General features: G+C 42.8%; 1 long non-coding RNA gene across 1 annotated transcript; it reads right to left on the bottom strand.

Annotated features, from left to right (window-relative positions):
- Nucleotides 1-1,887: 1,887 nt before the first annotated feature.
- Nucleotides 1,888-8,472, bottom strand: LOC136011333 (uncharacterized). Its single transcript, XR_010611337.1, has 3 exons — nt 8,379-8,472; nt 6,113-6,268; nt 1,888-1,916 (listed from the first exon to the last, which is right to left on the bottom strand). It is a non-coding gene; the product is annotated as an uncharacterized LOC136011333 (long non-coding RNA).
- Between the last annotated feature and the right edge of the window lie 13,474 nt (nt 8,473-21,946).

Genomic DNA, 21,946 nt, shown 5'->3' with positions numbered 1-21,946 from the left:
TGAGAACTGGCAGGTATGGCATGACCACATCCACTAGAAAGATGGGAAACCGGGACTCAGAGCCAGTTCTCACCATCAAACCGGGAAGGTATGTTCCTACTGGATATTAAATAAGAAGCAGACCTGTGGTTTGAATGAAAACAACACCCAGATTTTACTGCCCCAACCAGATTAACTAAATTGTGCTTTTTGCTCTTTAACAAGGCATCAAAGCACACAAAAAAATTATCAAAATTACCAACATGAAATCGCAACCTGCTCTAGAGCTGATGATCCTGTAATTTCCTTGGAAAAAAACACATCTTTGGCCAAAACAGACAGCTCAGCAAGCGCTAAGTTTGTACCAGCATCTGTACCAGCTTCCTGGGCACCAATGCTGCCTCATGGAAAGAGCAATGAGAGGAGGAAAGATGAGAGGAGAACATGGAACGGTTGAAGGGTTTCTTACTTTATGGCTCATCTTAAACCTTCGATGGTTGAAACTTAATTCAAGATAAAACAGTTTCAAGAGATGGGCTTTGAAATGAAAGTACAGAGGAAAAGGTGTCACCACCTCTGCATTAATAACTGAACTCCCTTGTGGTACCCAATAAACGTTAAAACTTTGGCTTTTATTTGTCCCAGTTGCAATCCACAAAGTGCTACCACGTTTCTTCAACATCTGGGACTCATCTTCTGTCTTCTAAGGACTCACTGGTCTGCAGGAAAGGCTGCTGAGACGCAAATGTGCAGTCACATAGACCTAATGGCATGCAAAAGGAACAAATATAAAGGTATGTGTTAATGATTAGGGGGGTAAGTGCAGACAGTTTGGAAGGTGAAGGATTGACATTGGGAGCATGGAGGCAGCCAGCACAGAGGCACAATCAAGAGTAAACAGGCCTTTCTCACTGGGCCATGGTTACTAGCCTGGGTCCTGCTGCTAATGGGCTTCATTAGGGAGAGGAGCAGCTCAAGTTCTCAATGTCTTCCCCCCTCTTGATGCCGCTACTTGGCTGCACGTACAGGTGGGCACTTACAAGACATTTATCGTTGCAGCACACAAGGACACATCAGTCAAATCCTCCTTCTGCTTAAAGAAAAGGCAGACTTTTTCTGAAGTGGTTTGCTAATGGAAGTTTGACTTTGTCGAAGACATGCATCTTTGAACCACACTGCCAGAGAAAAAGCCATTTCAACAAGTACATCTTTTATACTAAACGCAAGGAGATTCACAACCAGAAAGGAAATTGTATTTAGGAATAAATTTGTGTTAGGATTTTATTACCAATTCATTACACTCTTAATCTGAAAAATCCTGAAGCAGCACAACTACTTGAGAATTATCATTAATAATTACACTGATACTGAATTCTTTTATGAAATAGTACAGTAGACTTAGAGATAGGACTCTCTGTAAACCTCCTGAGTGTTTGCAGGAAGTTTAATTCATTTCATATCTCCTTTAGTTTGCAAATGAGCTACGAAACAATTGTCTGTTTCTGGAAGGTGTCAGCATTCAAGTGCCACACATGGTACGTAGGCAGCTCGGTGAAGTTAATGGATTGGAGTGTACTGTCATCCAATATATCCAATGTCATGCAGTCACCGGGTGAGGTCACCCAGGTACTATTAATTATTACAATTTATTGAGTGCTGACAGCGTTCTTGGCACTCTGTAGATGGCCCTTGTCACTTTGTAGGTCTGTAAGTGCCCATCAGCTCTGGTGGGAGAGGAGGTAATGCGGAGGATGGAATAGGAGTGACACTGGTACCCACCTTGTAAAGAGGAATACTTCAGCCCATCATTAGGAACTCCTCTGCCTTCCCCAAGGAGGGAACGGCTTCTGAGCACGTAAACACCAGGATGGCTGATGAGATGCTGAATCCTCCTACTTTCATTTTTTTAAAGGAAAATACGCTGTTACCAAATACTTCTGTGGAGGAAACAAAACAATTTTGCTGAAGAGATTCCATTGGAATACGTTGTGCCTGAGCCTCATCCTGGAGTATCTCAGCTTTCCTCAGTCTCTGCTAATGAGTTTAGCTCCCTGGGTAGTATGTGTCTGGTAAATTTTTCAAGAACTGATCATTAGCGATGTTTTGTGTATTTTATTTTCTTGTTTTCACTGTATATAAAGTTGTCATTTTTAATTCATTGCCCACTGGAATTTTACGAGGGAAAACTTAGATCCTCTTAAAAACAATATGAGCGCGTTGGCAGGGATTTTAATAGGTACATGTTGTGCTGCAGGTGAAATCTTCCAACTCTAATACAAGTATGTGAGAAACCAGGAGACATGGACCACACTGAGAAAGTACAATGGTTATAGAGATAAGAAACTTGCTCTTACCACTAACCTATCCTTCCCAGTTCTTCCACATACACAATGTGGCCATTGCTGTTTCTGAAGTGCATCGCTGCTTCTGGCCTCTGGCTCGAGATTAGAGAAATTGAGCTCAGCAAAGTAGGGATTTTGTTGGCACAAAACCCTGAAAATGCAAGTTTAATCCCGATCTGGGGGGAAGGGGGGAACAATCTTCTTACTTCTCAGCATTTAAAAGTGCACAGCAGAGCCAAGAGGTTTGGCCTAATTCAGCTGGTTTTTCTATTACGTATCTAAAACAAGATGAACTAAAATTAGTGTGACCACGCACAGAGCATCTCCTCATTACGGGTTGAGAAAGGATTCTGGTAAAGAACTGTGATTGTAATAATGCTCGTTTTTAACTCTTTCTTGCTTTTTGGTGTACTACACCACTGTGACATCACAATCATAAATACAGACATTTTTCCATACTACATGATACAGAAGTCAATTTGTGGTTTGCCGCAGTGGCCCCCAAGTTGCAGTTGGGTGTCTAAGGTAGGCTCACCCTGTGGTGCTAATGGAGATTACCACCCTCCAGCATCCTTACACCATCTAAACCACAACAACATGAGGGAGTTGCTTATTGGCCATCACTGAGTTTGGCAATCAACTAGGAACTATTTTCTTACTCCACAAAGAGAGAGTGCAGCCTGGCCTGGGGATGTTGGTACCCAAAGCATTCCCATAACACTATGCCAATCTGCCCTTATCACATCCCATTCAAATGTCTTCCTAGTGTAAAGAACACAGTTTTTGCATCTCTCTAAGTGTCACAAACTAAAAGAAGAGCAACCAGAACCTCATGCAGAGCATTTCATAGAATACTAGAATGGTTTGGGGTAGAAAGGATCTTAAAGTTCATCCAGTTCCAAACCCTGCCACGGGCAGGGACACCTTCCACTGGAGCAGCTTGCTCCAAGCCCCATCCAAACTTGAAATCACAAATGCATTTGCTATGATGCTTATCGATCATGAAGCCAAGCATTTAAAAACCTGCCTCAAACCCTACTGACAACTCCAGTGTCTCTCAAGGAGCATAAAAAGCAGAACAATATAGACGATTTGCAGAAACCTGTGCATATTAAATGACAGCATATTTGTCTGCTTTTGTTTGCCCTTTGAAAACAAAGCAAGTTTTATCGTGACTGAAGAAGATGGATAGGCAGAATAAGCTACTGAGTAACTAAGCCCAGATATCGGAGGACAAGGAAATATTTGACAACTTTGTGGTAAATTTTTATCAGAAAACCTGCGCAAGAAGGAAGGGAATATTAAAACGATTCCACAGGAGAAAAATGTATGACTTCAGCCGTACCCCTAGTGTTCCAAATGGGCTTTGTCAGCTTGCAGTCTTACAAGGCTCATTGATAGTAAATTAAATTTGGTCAGTTTATAAAGGTATTGCTTTCAAGTTTCTCTCATAAGATCTTACATTCCTCCGAGGTTTGGAATCACCTTGCTTCTCCTAGCTTGTCTTCTGTCTTCTATTCTTCATTACACAACAGATGACCTATCAGATATTCTTCTTCTACGCCAACAGACTTCCCGTTGCCAACCTTCAATGAGAATAAAGCCTGCAACCCTTTTTATCTTCATTCCGCCGCTGTTTCCATCGGGGTTTTTCTGCCTTCCTAAAGATCGTTTGCCAGCGTTGCTTTCTCAGTTTTACCCAGTGGAACAAGCAGTGTCTTCTGAACTGACAATTCTGACTTTTTGCTGCTTGTGATTTTTTCTAAAGCATGACAACCGCTTGCATGAAGACATGGGAAACCTTTTCAGATAAGGAGCTCGAGAAAAGAGCAGCCTTTCAAAGAACGGTGGGAGCTACTGCAGAGCCAAACAAGTCTCCTATGTATTAATTTAACTCAGTCGCACCTTTTCCATGGCAAGATCGATTAGAATCGTGACTTTTTTAACACATTAAATTAATTATTTTTTAAGAAAAAGTGTATTATGATACAGATAAAACTTCTTTTTCTAGCAACATGAAAAATCTGACTGATGTTTGATACATTTTCTCCTGTATGAGAAGCATTAACAGAAATAAACAGGAAATGGATCACTATATTAGAAGTAAAGGCAGGTCTTGGGCAATACTGAAAAAGAAGTTTCCACTGTGTGTATCTCATCTTCCACTTTGTAAAGTAGTTCTTGATTCATGGGCAGGCATAAGAGGGTATAGAGGAATGTAATGTTTATTACTGGCTGTGCTGTATTTTTGACAATCGAGCCGAAAAGGGCCTACAAAGACCCAGCAGCATGTTCAAGCTCCCCATCAAATACAGGAATGGGTGAGGCTGCAGAAGTGAAACACATCCACCTCCTGCACTGGATTTTCTCTTGCAGAAGACTCTTCCTCCTGACCACCCCGTAGTGTTTCCTTCCACGCAGGCTGAAACAGAGAGGCAGCCACCACCTCTGCGTGTAGCATGGTAGAGTACATTTGGGTTTCATACTCTTAGCAAAACCTCTGAGGTTTTCCCCTCTTTTCCACCCTCCTGGTTTTAAAGAGCAGTGAAACTACCTCTCTGCCCCACCAGAGCTTGCAGTTACAACAGCAGGACATAGTGTCTGTTCTTCAAAACACCTCTGCAAGTGTTCAAGGTCAGGTTGGATGGGGCTTGGTCTAGTGAAAGATGCTCCTGCCCAGGCAGGGGTTGGAACTGGGTGAGCTTTAAGGTCCCTTCTAACCCAAACTAACCAGGATTCTATGATCCCGAGCTAAGAATTAGAGGAAAATCACTGGTTTCTGAATGAAAGAAAAGGGCTCTTGGGTACATGCCTAGAAATTGCTTCTTAAAAGTTCTTGGTGTGACTGAGCTGTGAGTAATGAGGCCAGGAATGGAGCAGGGACATGGGGAAACGTGCTTGAGCTGACACCATGGAGCTGCCTAATGCAACACCTGTGTGCTGGGGAGAGCCAAGACAGGCTTAAGATAACACATGAAATAAAGGAGCAGCCGCCAAGTCCACAAATCAGTCTGGACCATCTGATCAAGTATCTGCTGTGCAGATAGTGACCTGTGCTGGAGCTCAGATAGGGTGATGTGGCCGAGGGCCACTCTTAGAGGGGCCTCGGGCGATGCTGATGGATGCTGCAGCTGAGGGATGCTGCTCCAAGAAACCTGATTCAGGTTTGCAGCCTGAGAACTGTAAAAGAATGATTAATGGTGATGAAAGAGATGGTGTTTGTTTTGCACAGTCCTTAATACAGTTAATAGAAGTTCAAGGGAAAAAGCTGGATGCCTTTTCAGAGTGAAAGGCATTACCCATGCCTTTATCTCTGCTCTTCAGAGGGAGCTTTCATCAATATTCCACCTTAGTGAAATGCTATTAAGACATACAGTCCTAAGGACAGCAACTGCTACAAATGCAGCTGAGGAGAATAAGTCAATAGATCCTTACATACAGAAACAAAACTATTTTATCCTTCTTCCATAATGGATTGGGAGAACAGCTATCAGGTTATATTATCTTATTGTAAATGTGAATGGAGGCTAATAGCCTTCTCCAGTGCTAAATTAAAAGGAGGATTGAATCAATATATGCGAAAAGATGAATCAAGTGTCCATTTCCTTGAACTGATAGCGAAAATAATGTGATAATGCATAAGGAGCCTTCCTCTGACATTGCTAGCGTGTAACTGTAGAGCTTTCAGTCAGTGCCAGTGAGAGAATGAGGCTCTTTTGACTTGGGAAGTCGAAAATGAGCCTTGATGCAAAAATACATTGCAGAAAGGAACTGTGAATTCGACTACTTACCAATAACTTTTGCTCAGCAGCAAATCTGTCAACTTCATTTGTTCTTCTCTCCTGCTAGATTGGAAGCCGTGCGAAACAGATGCTTTGAAATCACTTATTATCATATCTGCTATTGTTTGTTGGCGCTGGCAGCAGCTCCACTGTAAAGTGATGGCCCTGTAACAGTTCCAAATTGGCTTTAGGAGTTATTTTGCAAGACTGAAAGGCAGCAATCAGAAACACATCACTTGCTCTCTGCTGACTTTCCTAGCACCAGGCAGGACAGTTGAAAGGCGAGAGAGCATGCAATATGGCTCAATCCCGCCTTACCTCCTCATGGAGCATCTTCTTAAAGCCATCAGCCCTGCTCATCAGCTTCAGTTTTAGAGAGAATTAAGCTGTCATTGCAAAAATAGAACCGTTGCTGTTATGTTTGGAGCGGCACTGATGAATCTCACAAGCTTTTGAATAAAGTAGTAAGTTCCTCACTGAGGCAATGTGCAAGGGAGGAAAGAGACAGCCATCGATGTTATTAATGTATTGATTGGAGTAAAGAGCCTGGATTCTGTTTCCAGCTCTGTCACAGACTTTCAATGTGACCTTGAGCTTCTCCCTTTCTTCATCCCATTTCCCTACCTGTACAATTAAGGCAATAATAATTCCTTACCCCTCACTTTTGTGCTGTGAGAGGTGACACAGATTATCTTCTGACAGTACATGAAAGTGCCTTTCCTGGACCCGCTTTGGTATGAGAGAACACAGATATAACCTTTTCCTGCATTGAAACATGGTTTTCTTTCAAAATTAAACTAAAAAACAACAAATCTGACTGAGTTTGGCTCAGAAGCTGCTGAGGAGTTCAGATAGCATCACCGTGCACTTATATTATTGGTATCTGTAGGAGTCATGCAATAACTGAGGTTGGAAGGGACCTCTGGACATTGTCAAATCCTCCCACAGCAACAGTCTGAAGCTTTTATTATCAGATTCCAAAACAGCACAACACATGTGCCTATTAGTTAACCTGAAACATAGCCCAGAATGGCTCAAGACAGGACAATCCTGCAGGACACCACTAAGACCTCCTTCTTCAAGGGAAATGAGGCCAGGTCTTTAGCTCTGTCCACAACTTCAGTCTTTGTTTCAACTCTGTTTCAGAAGCCTTTGCTCATCCTTCAACTAAACCCCAGGACTCACGAGCCTTTCTGGAAACGTCTGCTTCTCTTATCCTTCCCCTTCCGTTACCACCTTCCTCTTCCTCTTCTTGTGCGGAACATCCTACAATGAACCTCTGCTTCTCCTGACAACGAAGTTCATGGCAGAACAGCTTATCCACATAGACAGTTTAATGGCCATTTTTATACCAACAACCCTCAGATCTACCCCTCTGATCACAACGTGGCTCCTTTCATTCAGCCTTGCCTTTTACCCTCTCTATTGACACCTATTGCTAAATGTCTCCATATGAATTCTAATTCAAAGTGACCAAAATTGGACTCCTGATCTTTTCTCCTTCCTGAATTCTGTCAGCTCTGTCAATACCCTCATTTTCCCTGTCATTCCAAACTAGAAATGCAGTGGTCATTGGTGATGACATCCTACCTTTAATATTTTAGCCAATTCATGGTGACTAGAATGACAGAGATATGAAGATAATGAGGATCTGTGCTATTTTTTGTAGATGTGTCCACGAACTTCGATCTTTAGCAGTAGAAAGTATTATCTTAATGCAGATGCAAAACCTTGTACCTGGGCATGTTACATCTAAAATCTGGAAATAAAAGCTAGAAACTGACACAGACTTTCTTTAAACTCTCTGGAAAAAAAGTCAAGTATTATAGAATCATGGAACGGTTTGGGTTGGAAGGGACTTCAAATCTCATCCAGTTCCAACCCCCTGCCACATTTAGGGACAATTTCCATAAGCAAGACAGGCTTAAAAAGAAGTCCCTAATTAGAAGAGAAAGCTAACGGATGGTTGACAAGATGAAATATTAGAGTTTACATGTTAGATTTGGACTTTTAGGAAGGCAATGCATCCCAGACATTCAGATGCCTATTTAGTTTCCCAGCCCCAGTAAGGTGTTAGAGAGGAAAAGTCCCACAGTGTGCTATGGGCAAGAATCAAACCCTGTGGATTTATGCAGCCTGTAAGCAAGAGAGACCTGAACAAGGTCACATTTCTGCTTCCACTATATTACATTAACACAAGTACCATTCACCATAATGTGCTGGTGATGCTGGTTTTCAGGGAGCAGCATCAGGACAGCTCAGGTATGGACCTCACCGGAGAGTTCAGCCCGTGTCAATCGACTGAGCATCACTTCACGCACCACAGCATCTCAGCAGTCGGCGTGTTGCTCCCTGATCCATGCCCGTGTGGCGCTGTCATGCAGAGAGAGGGGAAAGAAAAGCTAATAAAACAGTGGAGCGCCAGAGAGGGAATATCAGATATAACACAAGACCAAAATGTAGCTCTTTCCAAGGGAGGAAATTGGTGGGAGGAATCGCAGGAAGGATGCTACTCTCTGCAGTCCTGTTGCCATCCTCCCAAACCCCACGTTCCTGGTCATCAGTGCAAGGTAAAGAGGAGAAATTCTTTTAAATACAGATAAACAGATAGAAATTCTATATACCTATAGCTATGTCTATACATCTATAAATAGAAACTCATTTAAATATCTATTTTTTTAAATCACAGCTACTCCAGTATCTCTGAGGTTTTTTGCTTCCTTTCAGACTTGCTACAGCAGTTTTTTAAACATAATAATTACTGACTTAAGGCTGCCAGACTCTGTCATGTGGAGAAGCTACAAGCCTCTCCTCCCGCTGCAAGACTGTCGTCCTGCTGCACCGCACACATGCCTTCTGGCTGTAGATGCTTTCAAGATCCCCCAAAGGCCTCTCCACTCTGTCAGGAAATAAGCGAGCATCTTTTTTCTGTACAAGATGTTGTTTTCTAACCTTTTCTTCTTTGTTCTTTTTTTGTTCTGGAACAAACTGAGGCATTGTCTTGAAATGGGAAAAGCATAAACTGTGCTGTCTGCCAGGACTTGCAGCTGCTTGAGGAGCATCAGCTTAAATTGTCCTGGCTGAGCTGTACTTCGGTTCAGAGAAGTGGGTTCAAAGTTTATGACAGGCATGAAATCACTAACGGCAGCTTTGCAGAGACCGTTTCAGTCCTGTAAAGACAATTTAATATAGATCAGACGGACTAAAGTCTTATATGGTCTGAGCAGGCTCATTTAATTCGATGTAAATGCGTCTTGAAACGCCGGCTGATCCTGGGTGCTTGCATAAGAGGAAAGTAATTCTTCCATAACACAAAGGGAAATAGAGAGCTGAACAATCAATTCCAGCAATGTTGCCAGTGCAAATGAAAGCAAAGATTGTCATATTTGCTAAATGATTGGGATTGTGTTTGCTGAATGATTGGAAGGTGTCCCTGCCTGCGCCAGAGGGTTGGAGCTGGATGAGCTTTAAGGTCTCTTCCAACCCAAACCAGGCTGGAATTCTATCATAGTTTTATCAAAATTGGAAGTTTGGGCTTTTCCAGTCGGTGATCCTGTAGCAGGGAAAAAAGGAAAAAGCAGCAAAATAATTCCAGGCAGTTCAAGAAGATGTAAATGATAAAACAAAGCAACTTTAATGTGTAACTTCCTCTAGCTAGTATCCGTAAGAGTCTGTGAGACTGCCCTAAATGGGTATTGCTTTTAGCACTGCACACACGTATCTTTTCCATAGTCCTGGTAAGACCATATCAAGTGTGTCTGTAAAAGTGAGTTTATTCATATTAAAAGAAATAATAATGCAGAAATACAAAGGATTTGAGTCTCACCTGATGTACCAGCTATGGCCAGCCTGCAGCAGAGGCTGTGCCAGGCTGTCAGAGGCAACAAGTGGCCTTGATGGCTTCAGCCCTTCCACACTTGGGTCTGCTGGAGCTGGACCAAAGCAATGCTCATCATCAAGGAAGCAGGATGCTGTTTTCCATCTTTCCATAAATCCAAAGATGTACCCAGAAAAGCTGTGGCATCACTCCTAAAGCTTGTAAGCAGCAGCTAAGTACACAGCTTGAGAACCAACATTAGGTCAAACTTTAAAACCCAGCCCCAAAACCCGAAATCAAAGCAAAGGGAACCATCTGCCCTGAGGCGCTGCTGCAGTGTGTCAGCAGGAGATCTGCCTTGCAGCCTTTTTACACCAACTTACTTTACACCTTTTTCTTTGGTGAAATCCATGTTAAAAGGGATGGCTTCACACCTTGACTTATCCTCACCCACAGCAGCCCCATGTTTTGCCTTCTCCCTGCAAGCATGGGCAGCACAGGCCCGCTGAGGATGAGCTGATGCCACCATTGCTTGTGCTCCCTCCCTGCCCTGCAGGAGTGGGGGACAAGCCCCCAGCAGCCTCCTTTCATGGCCTTGGCTTCCCCCAGGTGTCAGCAGGACCACATCTCCCAAGGCAAGGGCCTACTTTGTCAGCATCTGACAGTGCTACCTGGGTCTTAACAGCTGGAGCTTAAAAATCAGATGTATTTTATGTACTAAAGAAGCCCTTAGATTTGTCTGCTGCTGGTTGCTGGTATGCCCTGGAGTGGGTGTGATGCTCTACAGGAGCAGCTGAGAGCAGCATATAAATATACACTTGCAGTTTATTCCATATCAAAGCACTTTGATTTACTTAGGAAATCAAGTATCTTCTCCTGCTCCATTCAAATGTTATATACAGATTTAATCACAAGCCCCACGGTGCTCCCCGTTACTCACAAAGCTGTGCTTTTGTACATCTTAGATTCTTTTTCCTTTTCCTTTCTTTAAGTACCCATAAGGTTAAAGAGAACAGAAGCCAAATCCAGGGACACCAATGAGATTTCTCCTTTTAGAATCTTATTTTTAAGCCAAATGACACGATCTGGGGGACTTACCTCAATTCCTGAATGCGTGTGATTGCCGGTGCATTAAGAGACATGTTCCATCCATGGCATATAGCACATTATAAAGGACGGAATGCCACAAGTGGCTCAACGCTGCTGTAATAAAAAGGCACAGTCTGCTGGAGAGGAAAAAGGCTAAAAAAAGTAGGAAGAGAACAGGAGCAAGGACTTGGATTCAGTTTAGGAGAAGAAAGGGGTCTTGTGAAAGTAATAAAAGCTTAGGGAAAGGGTAAAGAAAAAAAGGAAGAAAAAGAGAAGGTTGAAACAAAGATTTGAAAGGGTCACACCTTTGTAAAGGTATTTGTCTGAACCACCAAAGCTTCATCAGGATTGAACCTCTGAACTTCCCAGGATACTGAATTCACTTCCCTGGACTCCGACCATAGAATCACGGAATGGCTTGTGTTGGAAGGGACCTTAAAGCCCATCCAGTTCCAACCCCCTGCCACAGCGGCATCTTCTACTGTACCACATCCCCGCACTCCACACAGGAGGCAGCAGAAGGAAAAGCCGGTGCAGCAGCTGAGCCAAAATCTGTTCAGTCCTCTCTGCTTCAGTAGATGCAGTGTATTCGAGAGAGACTGCACTTAGTTGTTCCTAAAACTATACTAGTTATATATACATGTATATATATATACACACACATAGTCTAAAAGCACACAGGATAATTTGTGCAGAAGGCACAGTATCTCCCACATACAGTTAGTACAATGCTGGCAAAATCCCTCCCTCAGCCCCACTTCTGACTGGCACTCACCACTGTGAGATGAGCATACTGCTGTTGGTTATTAAGATAAAGAGATAACAGCTATAGCATATCGTGGCTTTTCTTTCCAGAGATACCTCTGGGTGTGTTTCTCTTTGCTGGGGGTTGTCTCTAATCATTTTACCAAGCTTCCCTGATGCTTTGGGGTCATTCTTAGATAATCCAGCATCAACAACTTCTGTTTTCCTAGAATAAATGTTGCCTTCAGTGGTATCAAAGGTTCTTGATCCTTAGAAACTGTATTGGCCACATCTTATCTTTGCATATTCTTTGACCTTGCAGAATTACTGACTTTCTGCATCAATATTACAAGTGAATTCTCACTTAAAACAGTGTCCATCCCTCTGAGCTTGCATTTCAGTCTCATCCACTCACCAGGATTCCATTTTCCAAAAGCATCCTTCCTGGTTTTTGCACTGATGCCCCTGAAAACTTATCCTTCCCCTCTTTTCCGCATCGTTTACCTTTATTAAATCACATTTTTGGTGCTTCATGCACTGTGCTATGGACTAAAAGCAGTTCAGAGCACTTTTTAAGGGTACAGCAGCAGTGTTGCTGCTGTGGCAACAGCCACATGCATGGACAGCAAAGCAATGCCAACAGCAGGATGTGACCGAGGGGTGGAATAACTTGATCAACTCAAAGATGAACCTGCAGAAGTAGCCTTTAAATTTAACTACAAGAACATACCTGTTATTTTAAGCAGATTGGTCTGTCTTAAACATCTAGTGGTAGCCATATTCTGTAGTCAAATTCAGCACTGCTTTAATCAGCATATCATATATCTATACATTTGTTTCTCCATATGCCATGATTGCTGTCAAATGCTTATTTCTAACCCAGTAATGATAACTGTCGGGGAAAAATACAACTTAGGTTTATGGCTTGTACCTTGTGGCTGTGATTTTTCCCAATGCAGTTTTGCAGCTTCCTCTTGCACAGCTATAACCATCATCACCCCTGCACATTTGGGGAAGAATGCACATGAGTTGCCTAATTTGCAGGTCAAATCTACACCTACTAGAGAGAAATGAACACCCATATCCTACAGAACCACAGAATCCCAGACTGGTTTGGGTTGGAAGGGACCTTAAAACTCATCCAGTTCCAACCCCCTGCCACGGGCACGGACACCTTCCACTAAACCCCATTACTCCAAGCCCCGTCCAACCTGGCCTCAAACACTTTGAATCAAATCCAGCAGCAGGTTGGGGTTGTTGGAGCCAGGAAAAGGCTGACTCACTGCCAAAAGGCATCCTTAGGAATCCCATCCGAACTTTGTCCTTGGAAATTGCCATGTGGCCATCCTAATGGCCAAGGAGCGCATCACCCTCAAGCATCTTGTGGTGAGCTGTAGCCGAGTTTTGATGCAAAAACACTGTCATTTTGTGAAAAATTAGTGATAAATTATTACAGCACCCTTCAGCTATGGCATTATAGAAGCAAAATACTGGATCATGAGCCAATACATCAAAAAACCCAAAGCAGACAAACTTTGGCTGTGATGATGTAAGCCTTTTCTCTGCCTTCCCTAGAACCAGATAGACCCCACCAGAACAAACATGGCGCAGGACAGAGGGAAAAGGCATGGTAAAAGCCCCTGTGCTTACAAAGGTGCATGGTTAGAACACGGCCACGCGACAGAGCCAGGTTTAAGGTATGAAAAAAGGCAAGGATTTCAAACTTTGCTCATATATATTCTTCAAGTGGTGTTTAATACCGCTCCTTTTGTTTGTTTTGACAATGGATCTTATCTTTTGGTAAGGGCTGTGTTCAGGACTATTATTACCCTCTATAAAAGCCTCATAGTCTTTCTTTCCACTTGTTCAGCACACCAGAGTAGCATAGCAAATTTAATCGAAGAACGCAGCTCCAGGGAGAGCCTTTGGAGACTCTCCCCTTTTTCATCACGCCGTTATCTCCCTTTCCTTGTGTTGGGGATGCATAAAAATCACAAAAAAAGTCATTCTGAGTATATTCTTCCTGATAATTATTGTCAGACTCCGAGATAAGTACCCTACGTGATGTAATGTGTGTTAGACCCGGCTCTCTGAATGCAAATCCTGCAACACTTATAGGCCCAAACAATGGTCGTCCTAAACACTGGGGCCTGCTATTTTGCCACAGACAAGAGAGAGCTTTGATTTTTTGTGTTTCGATAAGGCGCAATCTGGGTGCCTTTATCTCAGCTGTTATACTTAAAGATGACATTCTAGCCTTGCAGCCTCGCCTATTGTCTTGACCCTGATTATCTCCGAATGTTGTTGTTTAGTCAAACTCACCGGTTTAATGAAAGGCCTGCTCCCAATTTAAGGCAAATTATTTAAATGCAGAGTATCCTCCACACTGCGCCTTCCAAAAGAACTAGGCGGTTAATCAAAAGTTAATTGTATAATTCTCATGCAGATTAGGGCCTCTCGCAAACGAATCCCAGGTTGTGATTATTAAAAAAGGGGAAAGTGCTAGAGTAATGCACAAGGGTCTTCAGTCTGGTAAACAATCAGCCAAGGTTTAATTTGTGGTAAACAAAGTGCTGATACACTCGGGGTCTCCAAAGGAGACAAAAAGGTGAAAATAAATTAAACAACAACATAGAGATATGATCTTTTTGTGTTGTAGGCATCTCTCAAAAACACAGGCTAGATGAACAAAAAGTAAGCCATTAATATTTACCGGCAGCATCCTGGCAATATGCAAATGAAAAGAGTTCTATCGCTATCCTCCAGCCCTCGGACAGGGATCCTGATCGCGCAATGTCACCACCACCTCCAGTAACGACCTATGTGGTCCTCCTGCCTGAAAGAACCAGCTATAATGAGCAGTTTGATTAATCACAACCTGTTTCTCTATATGCCAATAAACAACCTTGGCAGAAAAAGGCACAAGCGGTATGTTTAAAGCTGATACACGTGTTTTGGAGCTATCGGAGCAAACATGAACTAGTAGTGATGCTTTCATTGCTCAAAAAATCACTGCTAAGTTGAATCATAGAATCCCAGGCTGGTTTGTGTTGGAAGGGACCTTAAAGCTCATCCAGTTCCAACCCCTGCCACGGGCAGGGACACCTTCCACTAGAGCAGCTTGCTCCAAGCCCCGTCCAACCTGGCTTTAAACACTTCAAGGGATGAAGAGTTGTTTAAGTCAATCATTACAGCTATTTGTATTGAAGTAGTGAAAACTATGCTGAATTGTTTTCGTTAGTTATAGCTACCTATGATGAACAGTAAAAGTGATGTTGAACACAATTAGGGGAAGATGATACACAACTGCCTAAAAAGGAGGATGGAGAGAGGAGGTGGCTGGTGTCTTTTCCTAAGTAACAAGCGATAGAACAAGAGGAAACGGCCTCAAGCAGCCCCAGGGGAGGTTTAGATTGGATACTAGGAACAATTCCTGCCCCAGAGGGTGCTCAGGCATTGGAACAGGCTGCCCAGGGCAGGGCTGCAGGCACCGTCCCTGCAAGTGTTCACACACTGCATAGATGAGGCCCTCAGTGCCATGGGTTAGTGGTGGCCTTGGCAGTGCTGGGGAACAGTTGGACTTGATGAGCTTAAAGGTCATTTCCAACCTAGCTAATTCTATGATTCTATCATATGCAACTGCAAAGCCCAATGCTGCCATATGGGATTGAAAGGATGAGAAATACCTGTCTGTCTGCCAAGAATTAGTCTATTATTAGCTTATTTATTTAGTGATGACAATATGCTTGGTCCCATAGAAAACAGAGAATGGCAGCATTCTTATATCATAATTGAGCCACTGTTTTAGCCCTCATCCTGCATGGGCAGACCAGCTGACCCTGACCTCCATGAAGGCGTGTTGGGAAAGGCCTGCATTTTAACAGCAAGGTCTTAGGGGTGATCACCACCAACTCCCTGCTTTCAAAACCCAGGGGGGGTTTCAAAACCTTGGGGCGTCCCATGAACCACCCCTGAGTGGGGCACATGGGACCAGTCACAGTAGCTCCATCCTGGGACACAGGCCCTTGGTACTCACCTTTTTGCTTCTCACTTCATAGAAGGAATATGGGTTCATTTATTTTCTGCAATGAAGAAACAAAACCTGTAGTTTTAAATGAAGAACAGGACTGTCAGCCAGGTATGGGTGGTTTAAAAGAAACTTTATATCCGGCCACCCGCAGGAAAGCTAAGCAATATCCCAAAAGAGGAAAAAAGATGTATATTTATATACACACAGCACACAAATATGAATACATATTAATTTAATATATATGTAGAGATAGGATGAAGGGGAATGGCTTGAACCTGCCCGAGGGGAGACTGAGCTGAGCTCTTAGGCAGAAGCTCTTCCCTGTGAGGGTGCTGAGGCGCTGGCACAGGGTGCCCAGAGAAGCTGTGGCTGCCCCATCCCTGGCAGTGCTCAAGGCCAGGTTGGACACAGGGGCTTGGAGCAAGCTGCTCCAGTGGAAGGGGTCCCTGCCCGTGGCAGGGGTTGGAACTGGATGAGCTTTAATGTCCCTTCCAACTCAGACCAGGCTGGGATTCTGTGATTCTATCCATCCATCTATATGGGTATACGTATGTATGTATGTATGTATGTATGTATGTTTAAAACCATAATAATAATTTAAGGTACCTTCAAGGAGAAGAAACAGCACAGTGACAATGATCATTGTCAGATCTCCTATGAAGACATTAGCAAAACACACTGAAGTTGCCAGAATTTGACTATGTTTCTGAATGCGTGAGATTAAATATGGAAGCAGGGATGTAAACAGGGACTGACCACAAGAACCTGTCCTTCTACCTTCAGTAACAAAATGTTCTCATAAACCACAGCTTCCGAAAAGAAATGGATGCAACGCACTTCTAGGTACTCAGGTATTTAAAGAATTACAATGATCTGCAATGCACCGGGGCTGAGCAGTAACTTGTGCTATATTTAAAGAGATTATTTATACAAAAGATAATCGCCCAAGATAGCAAACCTCCTACAGCTCATGTTGAAGCCTTCATCTGGAGGTGAAGGGAATGTTATTCGACATTAATTAGTAATTAAAGGCACTGCCAGTTAATTGAAAAAAGATTACTAAGAATGAACAAATTTGTCTCTAAAGGAAGGGGTTTTTCCACTTTTACAGTATTAATCTTCATTAGAACATTTTCTTTCAAAGGAAAGGGAGGGAAAATGCTGCCTTACAAATAAAAACCTAAGAACTATGAATTGCCCATTGTTAACTTTAAAAAATAGCTCAGTTCCATATAGAATCATAGAATAGTTAGGGTTGGAATGGAACTTATGATCATCCAGTTCCAAGCCCCTTGTATGTGCATCATTATAAGTGCAATCATCTTCCAGGGAGCTGAAGTCTGAAAACATTTCTGAACTCTGCTGCAGCATTAATATATCTGCAGGTACTCCTGAAACCACTTCAGTTAAATCTCTGTAGAAGTCTGCTGTGCCGGGTGGTTTACATGGAGTTTCTTCTGCAGTGACCTCTGCAACCACATCTACAAGTCACTTGTGACTACCTGACCCCTTATTATCAATATTTACAGGGGTTTGCTCTATGTTCACAAGAGCTCCAGACTCTTTTCTTCTACTACAGGAACGCCAGAGACCTTTAAATAGCCCTACCCAGGGTGCAGAGAAGAGTAAGGTCAACTTCTTGCATACCTCAATCACACCGTTGCAGACACCTGAGAAACCCTACATCAGAGAAAGCCTTTTGAAAGTAAATTGTTCAGTAATATGCATTTTCAATCAAAGCACATGGGAGACTTTAAAAATTTACTGTGCATAAATAAAATATTTGATCTTTCTGAGCCTTATTTTCCAAACCCTTACAGACACTTCGCACTCATATTGACATTAAACTTCAATATCAATGTAGGAATGATAAAACGGAACTGCCCTATAAATGTTTTAAGGGGATGCACTAGGATGTTTCCACAAAAAGAAGTGTTTTCCAAGAAGCTCTTGACATTGCCCCTCCACGAGGATGATACACAGGGGCAAAGGGGTTATTCTGCGAGGGGAAACAAAACATGCTTTGTGGATCCATGTCTCTGGGTGCTTTACCATGTCCTTACTCATCAGGTGAGCTGAGAAAGCTACAGAAAGGCATAATTCTTTATATGGCACCATATATGTGTCCACATATATATTCATCATATGTGAGTTTACACATACTATATAAATGTGTAAATTATATATAAATTTATATATATGTATTTATATATTTATATATCTATAATTATATGTACGTGTATATATACACATATATTTTATATAGATAAAAATACATGTGTTTACACATATATTCACCATAATATGAAGCACACCACGTACTTCCTTAGTGCAGCAAGGAACAGCAGTCTCTATGGCACGTCTTACTGTTTCTACAAGTTCATTATACACTTTGTTGGATTTTCTCTAAGAAACCCCAACAAACCCCAGGGGCCTATAGGGATGCTGGGGAGGGACTCTTTGTCAGGGACTGTAGTGACAGGACAAGGGGTAATGGGTTCAAACTGAAACAGGGGAAGTTTAGATTGGATCTAAGGAGGAAATTCTTTCCTGTTAGGGTGGTGAGACACTGGAATGGGATGCCCAGGGAGGCTGTGAGTGCTCCATCCCTGGCAGTGTTCAAGGCCAGGTTGGATGAAGCCTTGTGTGGGATAGTTTAGTGTGAGGTGTCCCTGTCCATGGCAGGGGGTTGGAACTGGATGATCTTGAGGTCCTTTCCAACCCTAACTATTCTATGATTCTATAATTCACAGTTAGGCACGTTCTCTTCATAGTAGAAGAAGGAAACAACAAGAGCCAATACAAAAAATAGTACCTAATCCACTTTAAAAACACACCTAAAACATGCAATAATTAAGAGTTGGGTTGCATCGAACCGTTAAGAGAAATCAATATCCAGCACCAGGAAAGTAACTGCAAAGTACCTGATGGTCACTAATACAATCAGGACCATGAGAAGTAACAGACTGTATTTCGGGGCGGAAAAATGAAAGAAAAGAGAAAAAATATTGAGAATTTTCCTTGGGGAAAGGCAGAACTAATCAAAATCAAATTCTTCCATTTTGGAATGAGCTTGTTTTGCTAGTCAATATCCGAGCACAGAGGCCAGGACACGGGGAGCTGGCCAAGGCTCCATGCCAGGAGCTCGTCCTCCCTCCAAGTGACTGAAGAGACCAGCTTTGAGCTTCAGAAACAGTGAATTCAAAGCAAGAATTTATCAAAATAAGAGTTTGAATGGGTCCTAGCACAAAGAGTAAATAATGAGCTAAGGAAGCAATCACAGTCCTGCTCTTAGGACAAGAGGTTGACCTCAGGCTGAGGTTTAGGCTGGATATTAGGAAACATTTCTGCACTGAAAGGGTGATCAGGCTTTGGAACAGGCTGCCCAGGGCAGTGGTGGAGACCTTTACAATGGATTGCAGACATTGCTCTGGTTTTCTCAGGGATGACTGGAAAAAACCCCTTTGAGCCAAGCACAGACAGTGCAAACTTTGGGATTCAGTCCAGTGACACGGAACTGTGGACACATAAACACATTTTAAAGGAGAAATAAATTCATTTAGGGTCTTCTATGGAGTTTAAATTTGTCAAGAACTCTCCAGTGATTTCAAGTGAAGCTCAAGTACTTGGGGTTCCTCAATCAACCTTGGATAACAAAATCCATTGGCAAGAATTCTTCTCCCGTCCTACTGAGATGGGATACAACAGCCAAATGGCTACATCCCATTTTTCACACCATGCTTGTCTGTAGCCTTCTTTAAAGAGCTTCTCATGAAGCTGAAAAAGAAAGGGGGGGGGGGTGTCTTCTTTGCCAGCCCTCCTGTTCGTTATGAAGTCCATGTAGTCACTAATTAGACTCCAAGACAGAAGCAAGGTCTTCATCAAATAAGTGATTGCACCCACTATAAATTCAAAAGAGTGTATTACCATAAATATTTAGAGATGCGTACTGCACTGATTTACTATTGCATACTTTTAAAGTGGACTTTCAAGGTGCAGTAGGGAAGTCAATGAACTTGATGGCGGTGGATCATTCATTAGCAGACTTAGAGCACTGGAGGTAAAAGCATCTTGGTTTGCTGAAGTGATTAATATTTGCAGCTATGCAGGGAAACAAATCTCAAGCCAGCTCTAAGCAGGCCCAGAGAAGCAGAGTTTAATTGCTAATGGCAAAGAGGAAGGCCTCAGATGGAGGCAACTGAGCAAACAGCCCTGGCCACACAAAGGCTATGGGCAAACATCCTGAGATCATCATGCAGAGCATGGGGAGTTTGGGGAACCCCTGGACTGAACTGCAGGGGGGGCTTGGACCACGTGCCTGCAAAGCTGTGTTCAGAACCAGGGACTTGAGAACCCCAGCCTTGAATCATAGAATCCCAAGTTGGAATGGACGTTGAGGATAATCTGGTCCAACCCTTCCAGACAAAGCAGTACCTAGTCCAGCCTAATCCTAACACACTCCAACACTGGGAAATCCACCACTTCCATGGGGAGACAATTCCAGTATCTGATTGTTCTCATTGTGAAAAATTCTCCTCTTGTGTCCAGTGGGGATCTCTTCAGGAGTAACTTGTGCCCATCACCCCTCATCTTTTCCAGGGGACTCCTTGTGAAAAAGAAGTCTCCATCCTCTTTGTAGCCACCCTTTAAATACTGGAACATGGGAATAAGGTCTCCCCTGAGCCTTCTTTTCTCTAGGCTGAAGAAACCCTGCTCTCAGCCTTTCCTCATATGGCTTCCCAGTCTTTGAGTTTAACTGGAGAACTGTTCTGCTTGACCTGAATGGAGACTCAAGACCAACGATGCTCCTGCGCATGGGACTCCTAATTCAACAAACGTGCCTGATGGGTGATGGCTATAGATGCTAAATACACAGTCACAGCAAAATCTGATTTTTATATAGGGAACGAAATCTGACTGGGGCTGTTCAGCTGGGGCTGTTCAGCCTGGAGAAGAGAAGGCTGTGTGGAGACCTCATAGCAGCCTTCCAGTACCTGAAGGGGGCCTATAGGGATGCTGGGGAGGGACTCTTTGTCAGGGACTGTAGTGACAGGACAAGGGGTAACGGGTTAAACCTTAAACAGGAGAAGTTTAGATTGAATCTAAGGAGGAAATTCTTTCCTGTTAGGGTGCTGAGGCACTGGAATGGGTTGCCCAGGGAGGTTGTGAGTGCTCCATCCCTGGCAGTGTTCAAGGCCAGGTTGGATGAAACCTTGTGTGGGATGGTTCAGTGTGAGGTGTCCCTGCCCATGGCAGTGGGATTGGAACTGGATGATCTTGAGGTCCTTTCCAACCCGAACTATTCTATGATTCTATGATCTTTGTATAAGGAACTAACCCTGATTTTTAGATGAGGAACTCCTTACTAAAGAATTACTAAAATTCTTTACTAATTCATTGCTTTAGATAAAGGGGATAACAGCTGAAATAAGGACAAAAATAGCAACAAAGTAATCTGGAGCAAACAGTCACTGATTTCATCGAAGTCCATGAAATTAGGAGTATTACATCTAAATAATCATGAGGCTTGCAGCCTTGAGTCTAGGCTGCAGTGGTGATGTGTCTCTCAGAGGTAGGACCATGCTCAAAACAAAGCTAAGAAGCACATAGTAAAGCTAGACATCACACCTCTGGGCTTATCAATTTACATAGGGTCACTTTTAATCCTTTGAAGCCAATTTGTGACTCCATGTAAAGGGGATGAATTTTTGGGTTGGTTTTCTTTGTAGCTCGACATCACTCTGAGCTGTCTGAACCAGCCAATATCACTGTTGTTTCAACTAAGGAAAAACTTCATTCCCTGGGAATTAAAAGCTGGACAAATGAAGAAATTCTAAGCACACTCCCAACATGAACTGGGCATACTTTTAGAAGAGTGAGATCATTTTAACGCTTTTATATTTATGTCAGGTTTTAAGGCACCGAGGTCACCCATGCACGTTCCTTACTGTTAGCTTAAGTGCAGAACGTATGCAGAGGCATTAACTTGGTAATTGATACTCTTCCATGAATCAGTCACAGAAACAGTCAATAGCTGTATTTGCGAGTGTCGAGACTGTAGCAAAACAAGTTAGACAGCAGATATAAATTAAATTACAAAGCATGCAGTGATAAATATCTCAAGGAAGAGCCTGTTATGAGTTGTACGTTATTTCTCCCATCT

The sequence above is a fragment of the Lathamus discolor genome, chromosome 3 (assembly GCF_037157495.1).
Source record: "Lathamus discolor isolate bLatDis1 chromosome 3, bLatDis1.hap1, whole genome shotgun sequence".
Lineage (NCBI taxonomy): Eukaryota > Metazoa > Chordata > Aves > Psittaciformes > Psittacidae > Lathamus > Lathamus discolor.
This window is presented reverse-complemented; position numbering and strand designations above follow the sequence as displayed.